The following is a 27359-nucleotide window of genomic DNA, read 5'->3' on the forward strand; positions in this document are numbered from 1 at the left end:
TCTTTGGCCTGTTCAGCTGTGCTTTGCCATGGCGGTCTTTGCCCTGTTCAGCGGTCTTCACCATGCCGGTCTTGGCCTTGTTCAGCGGTCTTCACCATGGCAGTCTTTGGCCTGTTCAGCGGTGCTTTGCCATGGCAGTCTTTGCCCTGTTCAGCGGTCTTCACCATGGCGGTCTTGGCCTTATTCAGCGGTCTTCACCATGGCAGTCTTTGGCCTGTTCAGCGGTGCTTTGCCATGGCGGTCTTTGCCCTGCTCAGCGGTCTTCTCCATGGAGGTCTTGGCCTTGTTCAGCGGTGCTTTGCCATGGCAGTCTTTGCTCTGTTCAGCAGTCTTCACCATGGCGGTCTTGGCCTTGTTCAGCGGTCTTCACCATGGCAGTCTTTGGCCTGTTCAGCTGTGCTTTGCCATGGCGGTCTTTGCCCTGTTCAGCGGTCTTCACCATGGCGGTCTTGGCCTTGTTCAGCGGTGCTTTGCCATGGCAGTCTTTGCCCTGTTCAGCGGTCTTCACCATGGCGGTCTTGGCCCTGTTCAGGGGTGCTTTGCCATGGCAGTCTTTGGCCTGTTCAGGGGTGCTTTGCCATGGCGGTCTTTGCCCTGTTCAGCGGTCCTCACCATGGTGGTCTTGGCCCTGTTCAGGGGTGCTTTGCCATGGCAGTCTTTGGCCTGTTCAGTGGTGCTTTGCCATGGCGGTCTTTGCCCTGTTCAGCGGTCTTCACCATGCCGGTCTTGGCCTTGTTCAGCGGTCTTCACCATGGCGGTCTTGGCCTTGTTCAGCGGTCTTCACCATGGCAGTCTTTGGCCTGTTCAGCGGTGCTTTGCCATGGCAGTCTTTGCCCTGTTCAGCGGTCTTCACCATGGCGGTTTTGGCCTTGTTCAGCGGTGCTTTGCCATGGCGGTTCTGGTACGGATATTGGTGTGTTGCATGACGATCTCCACACTGGACATTGGTGTGTGGCATGACGTTCTCCACACTGGACATTGGTGTGTGGCATGACGATCTCCACAATGGACCTTTGGTGTGTGGCATGACGATCTCCACACTGGACATTGGTGTGTGGCATGACGATCTCCACAATGGACGTTGGTGTGTGGCATGACGATCTCCACAATGGACGTTGGTGTGTGGCATGACGAACTCCACACTGGACGTTGGTGTGTGGCATGACGAACTCCACACTGGACGTTGGTGTGTGGCTTGACGTTCCATCATTGCACAGCAGGGCTGTGGGATTCTGGACCCTCCTGGGCTGTGACTCCGGCGGTGGCGGTGGTCTCCTGACCAGTAACGATACTTGAGCCCTCCTGGGCTGTGACTCCGGCGGTGGTCTCCTGACCATTAACGATACTTGAGCCCTCCTGGGCTGTGACTCCGGCGGTGGCAGTGGTCTCCTGACCAGTAATGATACTTGAGCCCTCCTGGGCTGTGACTCCGGCAGTGGCGGTGGTCTCCTGACCAGTAACGATACTTGAGCCCTCCTCGGCTATGACTCTGGCGGTGGCGGTGGTCTCCTGACCAGTAACGATACTTGAGCCATCCTGGGCTGTGACTCCGGCAGTGGCGGTGGTCTCCTGACCAGTAACAATACTTGGGCCCTCCTGGGCTATGACTCTGGCGGTGGGCGTGGTCTCCTGACCAGTAACGATACTTGAGCCCTCCTGGGCTGTGACTCCGGCAGTGGCGGTGGTCTCTGGACCAGTAACGATACTTGGGCCCTCCTGGGCTATGACTCTGGTGGTGGCGGTGGTCTCTGGACCAGTGATGATACTTGAGCCCTCCTGGGCTATGACTCTGGCGGTGGTCTCTGGACCAGTGACGATACTTGGGCCCTCCTGGGCTATGACTCTGGCGGTGGCCGTGGTCTCCTGACCAGTAATGATACTTGAGCCCTCCTTGGCTGTGACTCCGGCAGTGGCGGTGGTCTATGGACCAGTAACAATACTTGGGCCCTCCTGGGCTATGACTCTGGCGGTGGTCTCTGGACCAGTGACAATACTTGAGCCCTCCTGGGCTATGAATCTGGCGGTGGTCTCTGGACCAGTGACGATACTTGGGCCCTCCTGGGCTATGACCCTGGCGGTGGTCCCTGGACCAGTGACGATACTTGGGCCCTCCAGTGCTATGACTCTGGCGGTGGCGGTGGTCTCTGGACCAGTGACGATACTTGAGCCCTCCTGGGCTATGAATCTGGCGGTGGTCTCTGGACCAGTGACGATACTTGGGCCCTCCTGGGCTATGACTCTGGCGGTGGTCTCTGGACCAGTAACGATACTTGGGCCCTCCTGGGCTATGACTCTGGCGGTGGCGGTGGTCTCTGGACCAGTGACGATACTAGAGCCCTGCTGGGCTATGACTCTGGCGGTGGTCTCTGGACCAGTGACGATACTTGAGCCCTCCTGGGCTATGACTCTGGCGGTGGTCTCTGGACCAGTGACGATACTTGGGCCCTCCTGGGCTGTGACTCTGGCGGTGGTCTCCTGACCAGTAACGACGGTGCTGGCGGTTGTGTCTGGACCGCCGGAAATGATGGCGCACTTCTCCGCCGTGACACTCACAACAGGTTGGGGAGACTTCCTCTGGACCTTCCCCACCTTCTTTTGAGTTACAGATGACTCACCAATCGCCTTGGATCCCATTTCACTGTTTGTCCCTCCAGGAGTCTTGACACGGTCCCGTCGTCCACTCTCCAGTTTCGGAGCCTTTACAGGGGGTGGGCTGACAGTGCCTTGGCTCCGGGTCCTACTGCCTGCCCTGGTGGACGGGGCACTCCAAAAACCTGGTACACGCACCACTGGTACTGGAGGCTTTTTGGCTGAGGCGCTACGACGGGACTGATGAATTGGAGGGGGGGGTTGGGGCAAAAAGGTCAATTTGACATAGGGACAGTTTCTGACGTACACTGGGATGGGTAGCTGGAGGGGCTCTGGGAGTGGAGGAAGAGGAGGTGGTTGTAGGAGGTGTCACTTTAGCTGTTTTGGGTGCAGGTGCAGGTACTGGAGGCTGTTGTGAGGTGGATGGATGTTGGGTGAGTGATTGCAGGCGTTTGTGTACTTTGGGAGGGGGCGTCACAGACACACTGGGAGAGGACACAGGGGACGTGTATATGGCAGTGGAGGTGGTGAGTGCAGGTGAGCGGCTTGTGGTGCTGGGTGTCCTGCTGCGAGTCCTAGTGCCTGTAGATGTGGTGCATGCAGGTGTGTGTGTAGACGAGACTGGGAGGGAGGAGGGAGAAGAGGAGGAGGGGGACACAGTGGAGACAGTGGATGTTGCTGTGTCTGTATGGGTCAGATGCTTGTGTGAGTGCCTGTGGTGTGTGTGATGCCTATGTTTGCTTGAGCTACTTGTGTGTGTTGACTTGTGTGCATGCTGGTCTGTAGGTGTGCTTGGGATGGGCTGGGGTACAGGGGATTAGGTCTGGCTGGAGGAAGTTGGAGGGGGGAGACTGGACAGAGGGACAATGGCTGCCATCAGTGCTGAGGCCAGAGATTGCAGGGTTCGCTGAAGGACAGACTGACCAGAATGAATGCCTTCCAGGAATGCATTACTGTGTTTCAACTCTCGTTCTACACCCTGGATGGCATTCACAATGGTAGACTGCCCAACAGTGAGTGACCTGAGGAGGTCAATGGCCTCCTCACTGAGGGCAGCAGGGGTGACTGGGGCAGGGCCTGAGGTGCATGGGGCGAAGGTGATGCCCACCCTCCTGGGTGAGCGGGCACGGGGCGAACGCTGAGGGGCTGCTGGGAGGGCGGTGCTGGTAGGGTAGGTGGCGGCTGTACCTGTAGAAGTGGGGCGCACAGATGGTGCCGCCACCACAGGGGAGCTCCCATCGGCAGACGAGTCTGTGTCGCTGTTTGGTGATCCTGTGGCCGACGTGAAGCTCCCCTCACCCTCCGTCCCACTGGTGAATTCAGAGTCTGTGGTGTGTCCCTCCATGGCCATGTGGGATGCAGCTCCCTCGTGCTCCGGTGCCACTGTACCTCCACCTGTTGATGCTGATGTACAGAAGGACAGGGAGAGCAGAAAAAGGGTGGAGACAGAAGAAAGAGAGTTTTAGTGCATGGCATACCGCTACTGTTGGCGGACAAGACAAACGCAGCAGCCCCCTGCATTACGCCGTGCTCCTGCCCTCTACACATGCAATTTCTGGGATATGGCCTACATGTCAATGGTAGAAATCTGCCCACATGGATGGCAAAGGGGCAACTATACATCAATTTGCCTTTTTTTTTTGCTGGGGTAGAGTGCCACATGGCCTACATAACGGAGGGGCCTTGCCTACCTAACTCGCCCTGGCCTAGGGACACCCACAGCCCACCACCCCCAACCAGACAGCTCCACAGCACGCAAAGTCCATAGGATGAGGTTGTACTCACCCCCTTTTGTCTGCTGTGATGTCCTTAAGCGCCCATCCAACTCCGGGTAGGCCACCGCCAGGATCCGGAACATCAGGGGGGTCATGGTGCGACGGGCACCCCTCCCACGTTGGGAAGCCATCCCCAGCTGAGCCTCCGCCGTCTTCTTGCTGCAGCGGTGAATGTCCTCCCATCTCTTCCGGCAGTGGGTGCCCCGTCTATGGTGGGCCCCCAGGGTCCGGACTTCCTTGGCGATGGCACGCCAAATGTCCCTCTTCTGGTGGGCACTGACCTACATGACATGCACAAGGAAAGAGGAACAGTCATTACCTACTGCACCGTCGTTGTAATTGGCCCCCTCCCAACTCTATCCCTGTGGCCCATTCATCCTCATGCATGACTGTTCTATGTACTCTGCACCCTTCCCTCATCCACCCAGCTCTCTCCACCCAGGCCTAGCCCATCCAACGTGCTCCCTGTGAACTACTAACCTGTTGGTCTGGAGGACCGTAGAGTAGCGTATACTGGGGGAGGAGCCCATCCACAAGTTTCTCCAACTCCTGTGCAGTGAAGGCAGGGGCCCTTTCCCCAGACGCAGCAGCCATCGTCGCTTCCAGACCGAGGTCACAGCAGCACTAGCAGTGAAGGTCCTCTCCTGTCGAAGGTCAGGTATCTAGTGATTGAAGAGATAGAAAATGGTGGTGACGTCCGCGGCAGTGACGTCCGCGGCGGTGCGCATCATCACCGCCAGCGCACCTGTTCATTGGCTCCTGGGACCCATAGGGTCCAATGTTAACCAATGCAGCATTGCGCCGCGCTCTACGACCGCCTACCGCGACGGTGTCCAACGGCAGCGCAGTTACCCCACAATTCCTTTGTCCCAGTTTAGAGGTCAGGCAGCCGCCATTTCAGGGGCCCACATGGCTTCAATTACTACTGCGTCACACATACCGAGGCCTACACTCAAAACCTTTCACGGATGGGTTAATTGTCTGGTGTAGTCTTGTGTGTGACTGTGGGTACATACCTGGAGGAATGCTGACAGTTTTTTCGCTGTTGTCCTTCTTAGGCACCGTCAGTTGGGACATATTGGAAGATGGCGGAATCTGCCGGTGTACCGACCGCTGGTGGACCTGTTGACAATGGAAGCGCAACATGTCATCGTGACCTACCGGTTTGACCATGCCACAATCCGGGAACTATGTACCCAGTTGGAGCCAGACCTGATGCCCCCAATCCGCAATCCTACTGGAATACCCCCTGACGTGCAGGTGCTGTCAGTGCTCCATTTCTTTGCAAGTGGGTCTTTTCAGACAACAGTGGCCATGGCATCAGGGATGTCCCAGCCTATGTTTTCCAACGTCTTTTCCAGAGTGTTGTCTGCCCTGCTGAAACACGTCAGGAGATACATCATTTTCCCTGAGGTGGCGGATTTGCCTACAGTGAAAGATGACTTCTATGCCCTTGGACATATCCCCAACGTCATAGGTGCCATTGATGGGACCCATGTAGCTCTGGTCCCCCCTGCAGGAATGAACAGGTGTACAGGAACAGGAAGAGTTATCATTCCATGAATGTCCAGGTGGTCTGTTTGGCAGACCAGTACATCTCGCAGGTAAATGCAATGTTCCCTGGCTCAGTGCATGACGCCTACATCCTGCGGAATAGCAGCATCCCTGATATGATGGGTGAACTCCAGAGGCACCGTGTATGGCTATTGGGGGACTCTGGTTACCCCAACCTGTCCTGGCTACTGACCCCAGTGAGGAATCCCAGGACCAGGGCAGAGGAACGCCACAATGAGGCCCATGGGCGGACTAGGAGGGTGATCGAGCGGACCTTCGGCCTCCTGAAGGCCAGGTTCAGGTGCCGCCATATGACAGGTGGGTCCCTATTCTACTCACCGAAGAAGGTGTGCGACATCATCATCGCCTGCTCCATGCTCCATAACTTGGCATTGCGACGCCAGGTGCCTTTTCTGCAGGAGGATGATCCAGATGACGGTGTTGTTGCAGCGGGTGAGCCTGTGGAGCCTGTGGACAGTGATGAGGAGGAAGCTGAGGAAGATGAAAACGACAACAGGGAGTCAGTCATACAGCAATATTTTCAATGAGACACAGGTGAGTACAATTTCATGTTTCACATTATATTACATTTCACACGTCTACCTCTATCCTGTACCTACATTTCACTCCCTATTTGGTAACTGAGTTGTCCCCTTCCATTTCAGTTTCACTAATGTGGTAACCTGCGTGTCAACAGCTTGCACCCTTGAAAGGCTTGTGATGTGTGACATTGGTATGTTGACCTTCCAATGGGTAACCTTTTTTAACACTGTAATTGACAATACAAAGTTCACAATCATTGACTGACTCCAATATTATTAAGGTTTCAAGGGTGTTTATTGAAGTGCATAAAAATGTAGGGGGGTTGTGAGATGGGGAGAGGTCATGGTGGAAGAATGTCCATGGCAGAGTCCAGTCTATTAGTCTCACAGGTACATTGCACATCTGGCCATTGGAAGTGGAGCTGGGGCAGTTCCAATCTGGACAGGGTAACAAAGTGGGACAGTGGGGGGACAATCAGGGTAGTCTTATTTCCTGGTGGGGGTCTTGCCATCTTGCTCTGTCCTGTTCCTGGATCTCAGGGCCCGCTTTCGTGGTGGTTGTCCATCTGCAGGGGGTAGGGTGCTGGTGTGGTGGTCCTGTGGCGGGGCGTCCTGTCCACTAGCGCCGGCGGAGGTGGTGGGCATTTCATCGTCCTGGCTAGTGTCAGGGGCCCCTTGGAGTGCCACGGTGTCCCTCAAGGTCTTTTGAATGTCCGTCAGCACCCCTACGATGGTGCCCAGGGCGGAGGCGATGGTCCTGAGCTCCTCCCTGAACCCCAAATACTGCTCCTCCTGCAGATGCAGGGTCTCCTGTAACTTGTCCAGGACTGTTGCCATTGTCTCCTGGGAGTCGTGGTATGCTCCCATGATGGAGGATAGGGCCTCGTGGAGAGTTGTTTCCCTTGGCCTGTCCTCCCTCTGTCGCACAGCAGCCCTCCCAGTTCCCCTGTGTTCCTGTGCCTCCGTCCCCTGGACCGTGTGCCCACTACACTGCCCCCAGGTCCCTGTTGTTGTTGGGGTGGTGGGTTAGCCTGGGTGCCCTGTAGTGGTGAACACACCGCTGATTGACCTGTCCTGGGTAGGAAGGTATGGGCCCGCTGGGTGGGTGCTGTGCTGGGGTTACCAGAGGGTGCAAGCTCGGTGTTGGGCTGTGGCTGGGCAAGGGGAACCGACTGTCCTGAAGCCCACGATGGACTGGGCTGGTCATCAAGATCCAGTAGGGCAGAGCTGCTGTCGTCACTATGGGCCTATTCTGGGGGTGGAGTGGTGTTGTCTGGAACCTCTGGTGTGGTGACGGTCCTTCGGGTTCCTGCGGGGGTATAAGGACATGATTATTGCATGTGTGTGCTTCATGGTGTGCAATGGTTGGGTGTGCGTGAACCCCAGTGCATTCCTGTGTGGGGGCTTGTGTGGTGATGGTTGGGGGGTGTTGTGGGTCTGTGCAGTGGGCATGCTTTAGTGATGGGTGTCCGTGTTTAGTTGTGTCATGCAGGTCTTGGGGTTGGGATGGGTGGTTGGTGTTATGGGTAGATTAGTGAGGAGTTAGGGTGATAGGGGAGGGTGTGAGGGTGGGGGTGTGCGATAGCATGCAGGTAGGGTGGGGGATATGATAGTGAAGATTAGACTTACCAGTGTCCGTTCCTCCTACGACTCCTCCGAGGCCCTCAGGATGCAAGATGGACAAGACTTGCTCCTCCCATGTTGTTAGTTGTGGGGGAGGAGGTGGGGGTCCGCCGCCAGTCCGCTGTACCGCGATGTGGTGCCTGGAGACTGTGGAACGCACCTTCCCCTGTAGGTCGTTCCACCTCTTCCTGATGTCCTCCCTATTTCTTGGGTGCTGTCCCACAGCGTTGACCCTGTCGACTATTCTTTGCCATAGCTCCATCTTCCTGGCTATGGATGTGTACTGTACCTGTGAGCCAAATAGCTGTGGCTCTACCCTGATGATTTCCTCCACCATGACACTGAGCTCCTCCTCGGAGAAGCGGGGGTGTCTTTGGCGTGACATGTTTGATGTGTGGGGTGGTGTATATGTTGATGAGTGTGGTGAGTGTAGTGGTATGTGGTGTTTTGTGCGTGGATGTTGTGTGGGTGATGGTGTAGTGTGCCTCTGTGTGATGGTGTTATGTATTCTGTGCTGTCTCTCTCTGGCCTTCGTCTCTAATTTGTGGTCGTAGGGGTTTGTGGGTGATGTGGGTGTGTGTTTTATATTGTGTTGGGTGTGTGGGAGTGGTGTGTGTATGTGTATCAGGTGTGTGTATTTTGAATTGTCCAATGTGGCGGTGTTTTGGAGCTGTGTGTGTATTTTGAGCACGGCAGTGTGTACCGCCAATGGAATACCACGGTTGAAAGACCGCCGCGTGGATTCGTGTGTCGTAATAGCATGGGCGTGTTTCTGTTGGCGTGGAGGTGGAGGATTTGTTTCCGCATATTTATCGCTGACCTTTGGTGTGGTGGACTTGTGTGGGTGTCTGAATTTCGGCGGATTCCGTGATGTGTGTCATAATAGCTGTGGCGGTCTCCCGCCGTGGTGTATTGGCGGTCTTCTGCACAGCGGTAAGCGGCTTTTACCACCAATGTTGTAATGACCCCCATAGTCAGCAACACACTGACCACCTGCAGACTAATCTACACTCATTTCAGCCATTCTTTTAAAGCCTGGAAACTGTTGAGGATTATTTAGTGCGGTAACAGAGTACCAGTTAAAGTCCTGATACACAAGGTGCTAACACAATGAAACTCAACCTATTATATGTTGCAACATCTGTTTGAGAAGTACAGACAGAGGAGGGGATGCAATTGGGAAAGCTATGACCATGGATGCAGACATATGGGGCCTGGCCACATGCATGATACACATGCTACTCCCTTTTGAGGTTTTCATGTGGGAAATTAGCATGGAGGACAGCACGATGGGCCAAGCTATCCTGTTGTTGCATCTGCTACAGGACCAGCTAAAGAAGGTGTCTGAAAGGTTCGCACTCGGAGGTGTGAACGAAAACCCAGAAGCGCATGCCTTGGTTGAGAGCCTAAGCTATCACTTGACTTGAAATGCAAGGCTGCAAGATGACATTACGTCATCCAAAGAGTACATCTGTGCCACCCTACTTAATCCATGCTACAAAAAAATTATTTCCTTTTTTATTCCTTTTTCTGAAGGAGATGCTTCAAAATACAAGAGGTGGATTTTTTAGAAAGCTGGAGAACTGGAAGTTGAACGCCTGGAACTTAGAGTCACACTTCGTAGTTCTGGGGTACCACCTTCAACTTCTAGAGAGGGCAGTCTTGCCTCACAGCAGCCAAAACCAGCAATAAGAACACCAACAACAGCAGCTTCAAAAGAGTCGGACCCAACCTCTGCACTGGCGTGGTTTCAAGTGGCATATCTTAATTCCAGTGCAGAGATGAAAGCAAAGAGTTCAAGCAAGTGGCAGTACCAATGGCCCTTCACAGGATGTTCTAGGAGTATCTGGATGACCCAAAAGAGGTGTATGTGGATCAAAACCGATTGGTGTATTGGCATGGGAAGATGCATCAATAGCCACAGCTCAGCAGGCTGGCAATAAAGAATCTGGCTTGTCCTGTAGCCAGTGTGCCTGTTGAACGTGTGTTCAGTGCAGCTGGTACAGTTGTTATAGTGAGAAGGACCGGTTTCTCACCTCAAAATGTGGAGAGATTAACCATGATCAAAAGAACCAGCATTTAATACCATGTCATTAAACTATTCCCTAAACACCACAGGAGGAGGAAAAGAATGATTGGTCAGAATCAAGTGTGTTTCCTGACCAACTTCTGGGTGAATCACTTGAGTGTGAGGGCAAACTCTACTTCCTGGACTGAGTATGCCACTGCCACCGTAGAACTTTTTAGTTATTTTTCATTGAACTTTCTTTCTTTTTACTTTCTTTCTTTCTTTCTTTCTTTCTTAGATTCTTTCTTTCTTTCCTTCTTTCTTTCTTTCTCCCTTCTCCTTTATTCTATGATAAAGTTACTATTTGTTTTCAATACACAAGCCTTCTCCTAGTCCTCTCCTGCATGAACAAAACTTTTTTGAAAGCTCAAACCTCAGGTTTACCCACCAGCCAGGTTCTGCCAGGTACCCAAAACTAGCAGACATTCCAAGATGAATTGAGATACACCACCTAATTTGGCAATACAGTATAATTTTCCTTTTAAAAATCATACTTTTTAGAACTGGGGGGGTTAAATCAGTCCTCTATCATTTGAATTTTTCAAAACTAGAAGACATACCATTTAGAAATATACTATCTTGTTTCTCTCTGGGGCAGAAGGAAAGTTTGCAATACATTTAACTGAACTGTGTCATACCTATCCCTTCATCATTTCCTTCGATAACAGATTAATGATGGTGTGTTGCTCGGCTCCCCGATGCATATTGTCATGCTTTCTTTTGTGCAGTGTTTGTCTTTGTCACACCTTTCCCCAAATCCCCTTTCCCATCCATTCATCGAGCCCCATGACCCTCTCTTCCCGGGCTGTGTGGTGTATTGATGTGTGACTTAATTTTACACAATAAATGAATCACACACTTGTTGGAGTGGATGTGGTGAAAACAGCACCAACTCACAGCATGACCTTCTGTTATTTGAGCTATATTCCACAGCGACCCCATCAACATCATCATTAAGGCCTGTTGTGGTGTGTGTTGTGTAAACGATTAACCTTGTCTGCCCACCTTGATACTGAGACAACTTCTCCTGACTCCATAATTTCATTTCCTAAGTATAGTTTTAAATGCTAGCTCCCCACCATTGCTCAGAAGAAGTTGATAGTCATTTTTTATCAAATCAGGTCTTTGTTGTGTGTCAAATACTGCCATTGTGGTAGTCTAGTCTCAGTATTCTTAAAGTTATGATATAATATGACCCACTAACTCTCTGTTTTCTTTCAACCTAGCTTACAGTGATGGATAACCCTTTGAGAAATCCTGCAGTTGGGGTTTGCCGAGATGGGAGTGGCACCTTCTTTCTTCCCTGTTAGCACACTAGCATGCAACTACTAATATCTACCACCCCCTTAAGATGCCACCTTGGAAAAAAACAATCTGCAATAAGATGACTCCCTCACTTCCTCCATTCAGGTAAGAAAAGAATTATGGCAAGAAGTTTACCTGGTTAGTTAGTAATTAACTCCTACTGAAAAATTCTGTTTGTATCTAGGTGTTTGTAGGCAAAATAGACAATGGCAATCATCCTCTAGTGGTTAATATAGTTGCGAAGGGAAATAGTGCAAGGGTATAAGTAAATGACATGTACTCTTTTTGCACATTTAGAAACATGAGACAGAAGTCCAAACTAAAACACTAAAATAAATCAGGTAAAATAAATGATCCCCTTTTTATTTTTAACGCATACAAAAACACACCCTTTCAACCCACAACAGGCCCACCTCTCTCAACAAACATCCCCATCCCCGAAAAGTCCAATAAAGTCCAAGGTGAAGCCCAGTTCCAACTCCCTCCCCACCCTCCCACGCACAACAAGTCCCTCCCACCAAAACATTTTTTTTTAAAAAGGGCTTAAAAGGGGACATGGTCCATATGGGTCTGGAGCTGGCCTAGGCTAAGATCTATGCTCCCTAGCCGGCTTTCAATGCAGTCGAGATGCTGCAGGACACAGATCTGGAATAGTATGTCCAAGTAGGAAGGAGTGGCAGCAGTGGCAGTCAGGGACCCTGACCACTGGCAGCAGGGTTGGCAATGAAGTAGCTGGGAGGCAAGTGCTGGCATGCTGCTGGGCTGGGTCCTGGGTCTGAGTCAGCCATCTCAGCCTCTTCCTTCTCCAGGACCATCAGCTGCCAGTATTTGGCCTGGATGTTCTCCGTAGCTGTCGCCGCAGATGGGCCACTATCTCCTGTCTGGTTGGTGGTCGCCCAGTAGGATTAGCTATATTGGGAAAAACAAAAATAAACAAGACAAATTGTAAACAATACTCTCGACAAACACTTCTTCAAAAGTAGGTAGTGAGTGGCACAGTAGCACTACATTGCTGATGCCCTAGGGACAATGGAATTTGATGTGATTCTGATTAGGAGAGACACACAACCAATTTTATTTGTTTACCTACACATGCCTCACATAAAAAGCACTGACTGGTAGAAAGAAATTAAGGCAGAATAATACCAGATAAAACAGTGATTATTATGTTTTTTTTGCTTTTAATGGCTTTTCTAGTAGCTAAACAAACACTTTGGGCCTGATTGTGAGTTTGGCGGATGGTTTTCACCGTCAGCCGACTATCCGATGGGAAGGATACCGCCACACTAGCTGCCTCCCTGCCTGACCCATTAAGAGTTTCTCGGTAGTTCAGCAGGCAGAAACCTGAGTTTCTGCCCTATGGTCTAGCGGGAAACAGCCTACCGCATTGTCTCCAGCTCGTACTCGAGCCGGCGGCAATGCTGTAGAGCGCAGGGTGTACCAGCACCCTTGCAGTGTTCTCTGTCTGGCAAGTGCATGGGCAGTGGAGGGGCCCCCTGGGGCCCACTGCACCCATTCTCCACCAGCATTTTCATGGCAGTGGCACCACCATGAAGCCAATGCCAGTGAAGGGCGTCATAATCTCCATGGCAGAGCTGCCCTGGTGGACCACCACCACCTCCAGACCACCAGGATCTCTGGAGGCATGCTAGCGAGCGCTTCAATTACTTTGCTACTGTCTGCAGCTAGAGCAGCTGTAGTTGATAATAATCTATCTTTAATTCCAATGGACCTTGTCTTCCCCAAAATCCTTTCACTTAGTTTCTACCCTGATTCCAAAGAGGTATATGAATAAATAAGATACAACACACATGTCATGTATAAAATGCAGATATATTATTTATCCTATCTCCCATAAGTAGATGGTGGGAAAATGATGATTGAAGTATGAGGAAAGAAATGGGCTATTGTATTTGTCAGCTTCATCACAAAGTATCCCTTACACCAAACTTGAAATCAAAACAGGCACTTACTAGTCCCATTCTACTGCAGTAAGGTAGAGGGATTAGGTAGGTAGGTAGAGTTTTTACTATAGAATGAAGGGGTGTAAATAAGCACAAATTTCTCATGTGTCTATGTTTGGGCTCATTCAGTCACTTTGTAGATGAAAGTGTAAAGGGTAAAATCCGAGCAGGCGTAAAATAAACTTATTATGGGAAACCATGTATTATATTTTCGAAACACTTCATATAGCCATAAAAATGTAGCAGATGCCAAGAATGGATTTCTCAATTTGTTTGGTAGGCTGGGAAGAAAGAACTTAGGAAAGAATAAAGGAATGACTGAGTGGGTGGAGGTAAAACAATGCGCCTTGTGTGTTTGGTTTGCATTGCAGTGAAAACTTTGTAAATTCTGCATTAACTGAAGCAAATGCACATTGAACAACCAATACTGCAGACACAACTTGAACCATACTGCACTTCTTTGGTCACGGGTGGAGAAATGGAGGGTGTTAATGAATGATGATGATGGACGGGATACATGTCTGCCTTGTTTAACAAATGCAGTGAGTCAAGGGATAGAACACAAATTAAAATACCCAGCACTTTGAACCATAGCTTTGTTAACCATAAAACATAAAGTAGGTGAAGTAGGTGAGCAGCATGCCCCTTTAGAGAAGAGCTTGCTTGTTCATTTATCCAAGCAATTCCTCAATCATCATTTTATTCTCCCTACTATATTCACCCATATCCAACAAGATTTAAGCTTTACTTTCTCTCATTCAGTCTTTCATCAAAATTCTCAATCCATTATCAATCCATTCAGTATCCACTATCCACCCTTTCTTTCAATCATCCTTTCATCCACCCATTCATTTGCCCAATACTCATCCATGCATCCTTTTACCCACGCATCATTTCCTTTCGCTCATTCACCCATCCTTTCTTTTAACCTTCTGTTCTTTCCTGTTTCCACCAAACCATCATTTTTAGCAAACATTATGGGTGCTTTTGCTAAGTTGCAGATAGAAGAGGAGATAAGTAACCCAACCACCACTGTAGCTGTAACACGGGGGGTTCATAATCACAACAGTACCCTTGAAGGTAGTGTGTAGTAATAATTGTAAATAAACAATCAATATGACTTACCACTGCCTGTCACTGCTACCGCTTTTACCCCTGCTTCATCTGGTCCTGTGGCAGAACTTGAGCTGGCTCCACTAGGTGGTCATGTGGCTAGAAAAAAACATCATAACGTTTTTAGATGTGAGGTACACCTCCCCTTAACTTTTTTAATTAAAAAAATGCAACTGTTATACATCGTTACGGTTAGCACTGCAGTATCTTGAATCAAAAATATCACTCTGGGCATTTTGTTGGTTCACAATGTTAGAAAGGCCAGGCAGTCAAGCCAATCAAAACTTTTGTGTAATGGAGGGGCAGAGCTATAGCCTATGATGAGGATGACTCAAAATAATTGAAGCACAATGAAGGGGTGGAATAAAAATTGTAAATGAAAGACAGAATTTTTTTTCAGGGATAACAGGAATTAAAAATTAGATATGGGAATTGGAACAAATGAGACAGTATGAAAAAGTAAACAAGGCAAAGTTAAAAGTAGCATAATGATGGGCAGAGATAAAAGTTAAAGAAATAATAATAATATTAATTAATAGGACTTACTGGGATAAGCAGGGCCTGTAGCATTGGTGCTAGTGGTCGGTGCCTCCCCTGCTCCTGCCGGGCCTGACACTGTGGTGTCTCTCTTCTTGACCTTGGGTGCTGATGTAAGAAATAAAGAAGATACAAAAATGGATTAGTGGTACAGTCAATCTACACAAAATTATTATAACAGGAAAATGCAGTAACATTGTACTTATCTAAATCAGATTGCATGTGGTACTAGTATGATCGACTATCGTGGAGTTGGCTATACTCCTAAAATTCTACATTTAGAACTAATGCATTACAATGAATGTTCTTTGATTCCATACTCATTTCTCAACCCCCTTCACAGACCAACTCAGTATCCCTCTTTTGCAATGCATAGATGCATACTAGTACTGGACATAACTGTGAAATTGCTTGGGACTGTATGAGCTTGATGAAGAATATCACAGAGAACGCTAACTCACTTTTATCACTTATTCACTATGGTGACTGGAGGACAGAAGAGTATGCATTGCAATGGCTTCTTACATATTCAGCCAAAGTGAGCGCCGATGAATGTGATTAGGTAGCAACAGACACCTGCCTAGCTCAAACTGGATCATATAATAATATTCTTAATGTAAACTAAATTTACCTTTGAGTGTGAGTCGCATGCTATTCGGAAAAAAAGGTTAGCATTGTAGAACACAAACACAACAAATAATATAATTAATACTCACTGAGCCCTGGAATCTTAATGCCTAGCAGGTCTAGCAGGTTCTGCTCCCTATCCATGATATCTGCCCAGCTGTGTGTTAGATGCTGGGTGGTGTGCTGGACCTGGGTGGTGCGTTGGATACACCAGCGCACCTTAGCCCAATGTAGCTGATGTTCCCACTGGGGGTAACCATTACCAGGCCAGCCGCCTGCTGCCAGCATTGGGGGAGGTGGTGCTGCATATAAAAAAACTGTGCTGACACCTTCTCCTCACTAAAGGTGGACCAAGGCTGCACCCCTTGTCATCACCTCCACCCACAAGGTAGATGGCTGCTGCTGGCTGTCTGGGTGGCCCTGGCACTGTGGCTCCGTTGTTCGCTGATGCCAGTGGTGAGGTGAAGAGAAAAGATCAAAAGGAGGAAGAAGGAAGAAAATAAATAAGTGACAAATAAACAAAAACATAAAAGGTTAAAAAAAGCAGGAAAAAATGAAGAAAAAAAAAACATAGTCAGCCACAAAAAGAAGAGGTAGATGAATTAGAAGGGTAGAGGATTGAAAAGATTAATGAAGGATGGAAAAAGCAGGCCCAACACTATAAACAGAGTGAAAAACAAGATGGCCGCGCCCATGCGAACCATGTGGTGCTGTTCACGCGTAATTTTTATTGAGAGAAAGTACTTACGTCTAACTTAACGCAAACATGCAACATGGCGAAGGTGCGAGTTATATTGACCTAAGGGACTGAGTTATAGTTACTTGAAAGAACTCTAACTATAATTGCTGAATTTCTATGGTTTTGTATGAATAAATTCAGAACCTAATTATAGCATCCCTGCAACCTTTGTTTTTTTCAGTGTATGTCTATGGTTTTTAACATAAAGTCATTTTAATTACTATAGTTATTCCAACCTCTGCCAAGCACAGCCTTTGGCCGTGTGCAGCGGGGGATGCAGCCAGGCCTTGCAGCCAAGCCCTTTTAACCACACAACCCACGCCAGGCACGGCCTTTAGCTGTGCATAGCGCAGGTTAGCCACAGGACCTGTGAGTAGGTGCGTGAGTGTCTGAGTGGGTCTGGAAGTGGGTGTGTGAGTCTATGAGTGGTCCTGAGTGGGTACATGAGTGTCTGAGTGGGTGAGTGAGTAAATGAATTAGTGTATGAAAAGGTCTGTTGTTTTTCATTCAAATTTGTTCACATTTGCGAATATTTTGTGAATAATTTGTGAAAATTTACTAATTTCCGTGGATACCGCACATGGTGATGCAAAACTATTTTAAACCCATAAATTGGCACTAAAGCACACCTATATCATACCCTGGGGTCAGGGTACCTTCATCTGACCCCTTATACCACTTTCAATTAGGATTTTCACCCCTGGGGACAGTGTCTTGTGAAATAAAAATGGTGGCCACAACTTTGTACTCAGGTTGCCATCAGCCAGTTACATTGCTTCTTTTTGCACGTGCATTCATGAAAATTCACAAATTTCCACAAAATATTGGTGAAATTATTGCGAAGTCACAGTGGCCAGAGATATACAAATTTGGATTTCTCTAAATTCCTCAAAAACTACAGAATGGACTTACACCAAATATGCAAAAGCACAATCTGAGTACCAAAAGCTAGCTTACATCCAAATTTAATATAATTCCCTCCAGCGGTTCAGGCTATGGCCGTGTGCAAAGGTCCTATGGGAATTAACATGGGAAACCCAACTTTTTGACACCCCCTTTTTTTCAGCCCCCGCTTGACAGATCACCTCAAAACTTTATGTTTACAACAAGAATCATGGCACACCTTTTTTTTTGACAATTTTGTGAAAATGTGTAAAAAAAAAAAAATTCTATGGAAAAATGGTCCTAACTATAACTACCTAGTGGTGACCACCATTAGCTAATATATGTATATATATATATATGTAAATATGTTCTGACAATATGACAAGTATCAGAAATACCATGTAATCATATTGTACAATAAAACTGACAAATCAATCAGTTCATCCTGGTGAAGCGGGTTCAATCCGTTTCTCATGTAACAGAAAAATTGCAATAAATGGCACTGTAGAAAGGTGGCCATAATGTAGTGCACTGGACAAGACCAGGTTTAACTGTGCAAGCACAGTGGAAACCATTCCCATCTGTATAAAAATGTTAGACCATGCATAATAAATAAAGCCCCTTTAGGCCTCCCAAACTGTACCAGATACTACTGCATGTAGGTTCAAGTCCAACATCAGCAGCTAGAGGCCTGCTATAAGCTGAGATCCAACCACAAAGAAAATGTCCAAATTCATATAATGCCAGCAGCATATGTCATCGGGTCTGTGCCATTAGATATAAGCCTATCTCTACATAGCTATAGGGACCCAACATAACAGGCAGGCACCAAACTATAGCATGCAAATAACAATTCAAATTGTTGAATAAAAATACCGCCCGGTGCGCACAACAAATTGCAGTGTTTGCATGTTACTGCAAGCAAGTCAAGGCACTCTCAACAGTCCACATGCCATGGTCCAGAAACAGCTATGACACACAGTAGTTGTAACTGCTTCAACCTGGGAGTTCAATTGTCAATGCCTTTGATACTTTCCTTATGTGAGTGTCTGCTTCTTGATTCTGCATCTTACGTCTCCTAGCCCTGTATGGAGCAAATGCACCAGAAGTGAAGGAAAGAAGTGAAGAAAATAAAACAAAGCACAACAGAAAAAGGAAGGCATCTATAGTGTAAAAAGTGAAAAAGAAAGCAAAAAGAAATACAAATGTTACATGTGTGTATTAAAATCAAGTAAAAAGCAAGCAATTTTAGATGAAAATGTCAATGGTCACATTGATTTAGGTATTAAGATCACAACCTCATCACAACCATGAACCCAGATGTAAATCCATCTCCTCCTCTGTGTTTAGACCCATATGTATTTTGCTGTTTAACTCCAAAATGTATTTGGACTCCTGTTTTCTAAGGGCCAATTCCCTCAGGAATAATCCTATCAATGGCAAAGAAACTCAGAAATCTTGTTTAACTCTTGTGGAATTGGGTGAAGTGTCTGGCCACAGGGTAATGCTTGTCCTCATGTGTGATAGCTCTTAAGTTTAGTTTAGTTTAGTTTTATGGATTTATAAAGCACATAGCTACCCTAGGGCATCCCAGCACTGAGATACGTGAAAGACTCCCAAGAAAGAAAAAAGAAAAGAGAAAAGAAAAGATTAGGGCAAAGGATTAGCTACAAAGAGAACCGTTTTTAGATTCTTCCTAAACTGACGTTCCGAGGGTTCATGATGAAGCTCTGACGGAAGGGAGTTCCAGAGCCGGGCAGCTTTGACCGAGAAGGAGTTACCTCCCCAGGATCTCTTAAATCGTGCTTTATGGACTTGCCGGGAGGTAGCCGAACGCAAAAATCTGGCAGGAACATGAATAAAAAAGCGATGTCTGAGAAAAAGGGGACCCTTATTATGTAGGGCTTTGTGGACCAAATATAAGGCTTTAAATTGAATACTCTGTTTTATAGGCAACCAATGGAGTGCTACAAGTGCTGACTTCACAGAAAGATGCCTAGGTAAATTAGTGAGCAGTCTGGCTGCAGCATTCTGTACAACTTGAAGCTTTTTTGTCACATGGTCCGGAGAGCTAAGGAATAGAGAGTTGCCATAATCAAGGTGAGGGAGAATCAGAGCCTGAATAAGGATTCTTCTGGCCATGGGAGGTAGAAGATTAAAAATCTTCCTAAGAGATGTTAAAAGACTAAGGCACTTAGAAGAAACCTTTTTAGACTGGAGCTCCGTAGTTAGACGGGGCTCAAGCCAAAAACCAAGGCTTTTGATGTGTGTCTTAGGAGGGGGAAGGCTACTGAAGGCCTCTAAGTGAAAGGTCAGAGGGATAGCAGGAGAGCCATTACCCACAATCATTACCTCTGCTTTTCCATCATTAAATTTCAATTTAGATAGGGTCATCCAATTGCCAATGTCCGTCAAACAATGGGAAAGACTGGTAGAAGAGGAATGCCCAGTGCTAGAAAGGGATACTACTAACTGGGTGTCACCAGCATAGGTGACCATAGAGAGGTTGTGGGGGGAGACAACCTTACCTAAGGAGGATAGATAAATATTAAAAAGAGTCGGGCTTAAAGAAGAGCTGTGAGGAACTCCACAGGTCAAAGGATAAGTATCTGAAAAAAATGAACGGTCAAAAACTTGAAAGGATCTTCCCGTGAGAAAAGAGGGGAGCCAAGAAAGCGCAATACCTCTTATCCCCATCTTGGTGAGTCTGTGGCAGAGTGATGCAGTGATCCAGCACTCTTTTGTTAACCCGATGGATGGTACTCCTGACATACCATTTCATACAGGGGCAAGTGAGCACATAAACTACAAAGTCTGAAGGTGTACTTATCCTTAAAACCACTAAGATTGTTCTGCTCCGAGTAAATGTCAACCTAGGCCAAGTCTAGGTACTTATCTCCTGTTGTATCAATGGGAGGTTCAAACTCCATACAAGTATGAAATAGCTCAATTTCACTAATGATTAGATTGCTTGGTTTCACATTAGTTGTCACCGCAGTGGATGGGTGCTTTCTCAAGAAGTACCATATGTGAAGTTTAAGTTGTCTGGGAAATCTATACAGGACAATACAACACTGTGCATAGTCAAAAGAGTTAGTCGGACAGAATGAAAGACCCAATTTGAGAACTTTAAACTCATATTTAGATAACACAAATTAGATAATTTTATCAAACTATTGTGCTTATCCATTATTGTCCCATCTTCTGACTCCCTGTTAAAGTTTGCATGGGGTTTTATGCCTTTATTGTGTTGTCATCTCCCTGTTTTCTTTTGCCTTGTTCTCTTCACCTGTCCCTGCCTTTTCCTCTTTCCTACCTCGATCTTTTAGCAAACTCTGCTGGCTTTTTTTCAGTCCCTGCCAAACATGTGTCAGACTGCTCTTGCTTGGCCTAGGAAATTTCTATCTGATCCACCTTCATCCTAGATGTCACTCTCACTGGGTTTGCTGAATGATTCACTTTCTGTCACCAACTATACGTCTTCCATGCTCCCTGCAGTTTGCTTCCCTTCTGGTCTGTTCAGATTGTCATACTTTCTCCTGAAAGTTAGCACTTTGCATGCTTTATAATCCTTTTGGTCCATTAGGAACTTTTTCTGTTTGTTTAATTTGATCTCCTCTTCAGATTTTGTCACTCTAATATTCGCTTCTTCCATATTTTTGTCAAAAGAGTCTTTGCTCTCTGCGTCTGAAATTTCCCAGAAATTTTGTTTGATTTCTTGTAATAATTTATTGCATTCTTTATAAATATTTTCATCATGGTATTGGAGCAGTTGCCAGTATTCTCTGCCCACTCCTTCAGCATGTCTGGGTTAAGCATGATCCTTAGCCCTTTCAGTACTCTGCCACACTCAAGACATTGCTCCAGGGTGGTGGGCTCCCGCCACTTTCTGACCTCCTGTCTAGTTAATTTCTCTAGATTGTGATATTTAAGTCGTATGGGCACATTACTCCCAGATTCTGACGTATTGACAGTTGTACTGTGTCCAAGTAGTTCATCTGCTGCTTGTTTCCTTTGGTAATCCAGCTGTGCCTTCCTTGCACTATTATCAGCAACAATGGTAAATATGTGTGTATATCAGAGTGATCTCATTGTAGCACAATTGCCTGCTCCTGAATACACATGAACATCAGACAAACAACCATTTTCTCGCCTTTTTTCTTTGTTCATTTCTCTGAATGCCAGTTTCATGTAACTTTATAACTTTGTAAGCAGGCAGCAACCACCCACCTATGACCATGGTGACTTGATGGCCAAAACGCGCCAGGTTTGGACTGTGCTTCCCATAATTTTTTCCTGGTGTTTATGAGGCAATAAACACTTGATCTTCACTTTGGAGTGTACGTCTTTCCTGGCCAGAAGGAAACTTGCTTTGCTGATATATATATATTTATTTACACACACACAAACACACACAGAGTGGATGCATATTATGTTGAGATTTGCAAGTTTGGAAGTGACATCTTGGTAGTACAACAGTGGTGTTTAAGGTTAGTATATGTGATCGGTTTCATAGTCCACCATTCATCATTGGTTAAACACTGTTCAAACATTGTATTGTAGCAAACAAAGTAACCCCTCAAGTGACAAAAATGAGGGCAGAAGTTGCTCACTCACTGTGTCCAAGTCCTTTTTTTCTACCGTTCTCTCTTGAAAGTTTGAGTTTTTTAACTATCTATACGCACATATGGAACTTTATACAATGAAACTTTATATCTCATTATATTATCTTCCTTAGACATGTTTACCCTTTCTATATAATAATGTTTCTCTATATTTATTACTTTACTCCTAAAAAAGAAGAAAAAAAACCAAAAGATAACAAGCATTTGCAATGCTATAGGTCTCGCATTTGTGAGAGTTAGAGCTATTGGCATTGTAAATGGCAATCGGCCTCATTACAAGGGTGGCGGTCAGACAACCGCAGTTGTGGTGGTCCGACCTCCACATTATAAGGTTGACGATCAGACTGCCATCTCTGCCAGGATCCTAGATCCGGATGGGGTGACAGCATTCTTGGTTGCACTCCCCCAGGGCAGCACTGGACTCAGCGCTGCCCTGCTAATTACAACCTTGTACTCCGCCAACCTTTTGATGGCGGTTTTACCACCATGAAAAGACTGGAAGAAAACAAGTGCAGGGGCCCCCTCTGCCCAGCACCATTGGAATGCGCACTGTCTGTTTGACAGACAGTGTGCTTTCTGAGGGTGCTGGTTAGCCCCCTCTGTGCTATGAGATAGCACTTGGCTCCTTCAAGGGAGTTGAGTGCTATCTCCTAGCACTTTTCCACCAGTCAGACTGGTGGGAACACCCTATTTCAAGGTTTACACCAGTCAGCCAGGTCAGGCCGGGGGAAACCTTGTATTAGGGTGGGGGAAGACATCACTGAAATGGTGGTGGCCTCCTCCCAGCTAATTTGACTGTCCCATGTTGGGTTTGACACCGTAGAGCTGCAATCCTTTTGAGTGAGATTACCCAAATGTTTATAGCACCAAACAAGCCACAAAGAGGCACCTTCATGGCATTTAACCAGGAGAATGAGGAGCAAAGAAAAGGGGCCAGCCACAAATTTCTGTGTGTCAAACATTTAAAGGCATTATTCCTCTACATTGGCAATACCAGCCTAACTTTTAAAAACATTGACTGTATACAAAGAGCATAACAGAAGAGGCAGCTTATCTGCAAATTACTTATAGCAATTTTGTTCAGAATGGCATCTGCTTTGCAGCGCTATGATATGGCAGAGCCTGTATTACCAAGCGCTATATAAGAAAAAAAGAGTTATTCCCAGAATGCCCCAACATGTACCAGACAAAGAACCCTAGGGGAGCGGATGTGGCGTTAGGCCAGAGCTGCTGACTTTGGAGCTGGGAAACATGGTACAAGTCTTGGTGCCAGCTCAGCATCCTGTGATTCTGGGCAAATTACTTATGTGTTGTCATTACGAATTTGGAGGTCCCAGGACTGCCATTCTGGCAGTGGAGGTAGCACCACCGACGGCCTGGGGGTGAAGACTGCCAAAGTATAACCACGGCAGTGTTCCCAACAGAACACAGCCAAACTGCCACCAGTACCGCAAGTGCGGTCAGGCTGCAGTGGACAGCGGTAGGCACCTTTAGACTGGCGGGGACCATGTTTCCACCGGACACAATACGAGGCTGCACACCGCCAATGTTTCCACTGCGGTCGCACCGCCACCAAAACCCTGGCAGAAACTAACTCAATAAAAGGAGACACTCACCTTCAGGAATACCGACACGCCCAGAGCCACCATGGAAGCAGCACTCGGAGTCCTCACACTGCTCCTGCTTGCACTACATCTCCAGAACCAGCAATGGCAATGACAAAGACAACAATCGTAAGTACACACACCTAACATTCACTGGAGGGAAATCCATTAGCCCACATGCACACACAGCCGGGACTGCCAGTGAAGGCCACACACAGAACCATACACCCATACCAACACACACAGCTACATACACACACTAACCACGTACAGGCACACCAAAGTTACACCACTGCCAACGCACACGTACCAACCACACACCACCCCGCACACACACATCGATACCACTGGCTAACACACACCAACACAACACCACTGAGTCACACAAGGACAACACAACTGCAACTACACAAACATGTTGGGAAGCCATTGAACTGCACACCTACACATGACAACACCAACTGACAACAACATGGAATGGCAACTCACAACCAATCACCACCATCACACACCCATACAACATACCAAATGTCACAACATGCCCACATAACACACAACGGATGTGACATAGCCATCACCACACACACGGATGCACACACAAGAACCACTCATTGGCACACAACACCACCACAACACATCGCACCACGAACAATACACAATCTAGCTACACACATGCATGTAACTACAAAATCATATCCCATGCACAATATACACCCATCAGAGTGGGACTGATGGCGGGGCATTACACACACATGCAGGCCATGCACAACAGCATACACAACCAACACATGCACATATCCCACACACTCAAACTAAGGACCACAAAGCCTAATCTGACATGGAGAAAGAATAGTAGGGTAAGTAGTGTTCGATGGATGCCAATATCTTGCCAGCCCTGATGTATTAAATTGTGAATAAAAATAAATAAATATTAACTATGTACAATAGTAAACCATAGGCCAATCCAATGTCAGAGGTGCCAAAGGCACATCAGGCACCTCACTGTGCCCCAACTTGACTCCTGGCTGCAAAATTACCTTCACAGGGTACGGGCATCAAGGGGACAGGCAGGCATCTCAGTAGCAAGGAGTGGGTTAAGGAGGGAGTAGGCTTGGGAGGAGGTCCATGGGTTTGGGTTTGGGATTGGGATGGGGGTCTTGGGTTTGGGTTTGGGAGGTGGGTCCTTGTGTCTGGGCTTGAGAGGGGGGTACTTGGCCTTGAGGGGGCTTAACTTTTTGACAGGGTGAGGGGCATCGGTACTATCAGAGGTGGCAGGCGAAGGCTTGGGGGTGGAAGGGCTGGCCTTAGGGAGGGACACAGAGTGCTCTGTGGTGTCACAGGGTAGGAGAGGGGTAGGGAACAGGGAAAACTCATAGAGGAAACATTTCTTAGGTACACAGGAGCAGTCATGGCAAAAGGGTTTAGGAGTGGAGGGAGAGGGAGTGCTGGTAAGATGTGTCTTTGTGGGTTTCTTGGGCGCAGGTGCGTGCGTGGAATGCTTGTGCATGCTGGGTGTCTGCTGGGTGCGTGAGTGCGGGCGTTTAAGTGTCTTGGGAGGAGAGGGGGAGGAGGTGCTGGGAGATGCCATGCTGGATGGGTGACTGTCTGTTGGGGTGGTGTCTGCAGGTATAGTACATGTGCTGCATGTGGGGGTGTCAGTGGTTGTGGTGAGTGCAGATGTGGTGACTGGGATGGATGTCCGAGGGTCTGATATTGTGGTGACTGTGAGTAAGATGAGACTGCTGGCTGGATCTGGAAATGATGATGTGCTGCCTGAAGGAGTGTTATGTGTAGTGTTTGTGAAGGAGCGGGTGATGGGGGAGTCTGTACAGGGAGTGGATGTTGTGTCTGCAGGTTGTTGTTGTCTGTGTACATGCCGGTGGTGGGTCTTGTGGTGCTTGTGTTTGTCACTGCCAACCATGTCTGTTGAGGTGGATGCATGCCTGTGTGAATGTGCTCTGGATGGGTGTGGGGAGAGGGTTTTGGGATTGGGAAGAGGTAGGTGGAGGAGGACGGTAGACAAAGGGACACTAGTTGCCATCAGTGAGGAGGCTAGGGCCTGAAAGGACCTCTGGAGGCCAGCCAGGGCACCGTGAATGCCTTCCAGGAACACATTGCTCTGTTGGACTTGAGCTGCCAGTCCCTGGATGGCATTCACAATGGTGGACTGACCCACAGAGATGGGCCTCAGGAGGTCAACAGCCTCCAAGGGCAGAGGTGCCTCCAGTGAAGGAGATGCCCACCCTCCTGGGTGAGCAGGCATGGTGAACTGGGTTAGGAGCTACAGGGAGGGCAGTGCTAGTAAGGGGGGCTGCAGACAATACTGGTGCTCTCAAATAGGCCTGCCACAGCTGGAGAGTGTCCACCGGAGGAGGATTCCGAAGATGAACTGGTAGATCCGGTCTCCCTCATGACACTCCCCTCACCCTCCATCCCACTGGGTCCCTCAGCCTCACTGGTACCAGCTTCCTCAGTCCAGTGGACTGCTGCTTTCCCACTCACCTGTGCCTCTTCGTCTTTGCCTGATGATGCTGATGCACACAAAGAAAGAGAAAGAGAGGGAGAGAGAGAGAGAGAGAGAAAGATAGGGTGAAAAAGGGTCAAAACATACCTCCCATAGACACATATGAACATTTGCATCTCTTACATTACATATCATGGCTTGGCAATTGCAGATGGTAATACACATAACCGACATCATGCCAATACATGTCACTACTACCCACACCTGTATGCTAACACTCACACCTACAACAGTACCTGAGTAGTACTGTACTTCTAGAGATATTTCCATGATGCCAACCAAAGGCATATTAGCTGGAACATCATGCCCTGGATGCTGTATCTATAGTGTGGCTGAATACAGATATAACCTCTCCATTCACCTTCACCCATTGGATGACAGCTGGCAGAACACAACACTTCAGGCCTCTACAGTTATAACACCCGATTACTTCATGTCCACTGTAACATGCCAATTACACTGTAGAAAACTCAAATCACAGACCACACAGCATCTAGCTGCCATTTTACCTGCCTGCCCACACATTAAAGTGATGGAAAAATGGAGTACTACTTGGATACTGCAAATACAAAGCACACATCCAAGCAGTTAAAAAATGAGGTGTACTATGTGAATCTGTGGCATACCCATTTCACCAGTCAGACCCTATGACATAATCAGAGCAGCTGACCCCCAAAACATACATCACTACTCAGCATACTGCTCACTGCATCAACCATAGCCATGAACCACATATCACACATCCACTGAGTGGAGTGTGACAACATATGTACCCCTGGAACACACACACCACATCATGGACCAATTCTAATGCCACTACAAATGCAGGAACAGTAGTTGGACTACGCACCATGACAATTATTGCCACACACAAACACCATTCCACAAATAGCAAACCCTGTCACTGAGCCCAGACAACAAACATCTTAGAGGGGAATAATGTGCTTTCATGTGGCACACATGACAAATACCACAACTTGTACTACAACTACACATCCCACTACCACATAAGCCAGCATGAGGATCCTGGATTGGAAATGATCATCACTTGAACACACAATGTATCATGCCATAATAATGCTACTTCAAATCCGATACTACCCATAAGCCAAGCCAAGCTATAATAGTCATAGGGCATCATCGGTACATCCCAATTAACACTTTGACATGATGAAGGCAGTTACTCTGCACTGAAGCATAGGAATTGCTAGGGCTTTGTCATACATGACATTAACACACAATGGTGAAAAATCAGGGACCTCCCCAGGGCACTTACCACATCTTA

Source organism: Pleurodeles waltl, chromosome 8, assembly GCF_031143425.1.
Source record: "Pleurodeles waltl isolate 20211129_DDA chromosome 8, aPleWal1.hap1.20221129, whole genome shotgun sequence".
Taxonomy (NCBI): Eukaryota; Metazoa; Chordata; class Amphibia; order Caudata; family Salamandridae; genus Pleurodeles; species Pleurodeles waltl.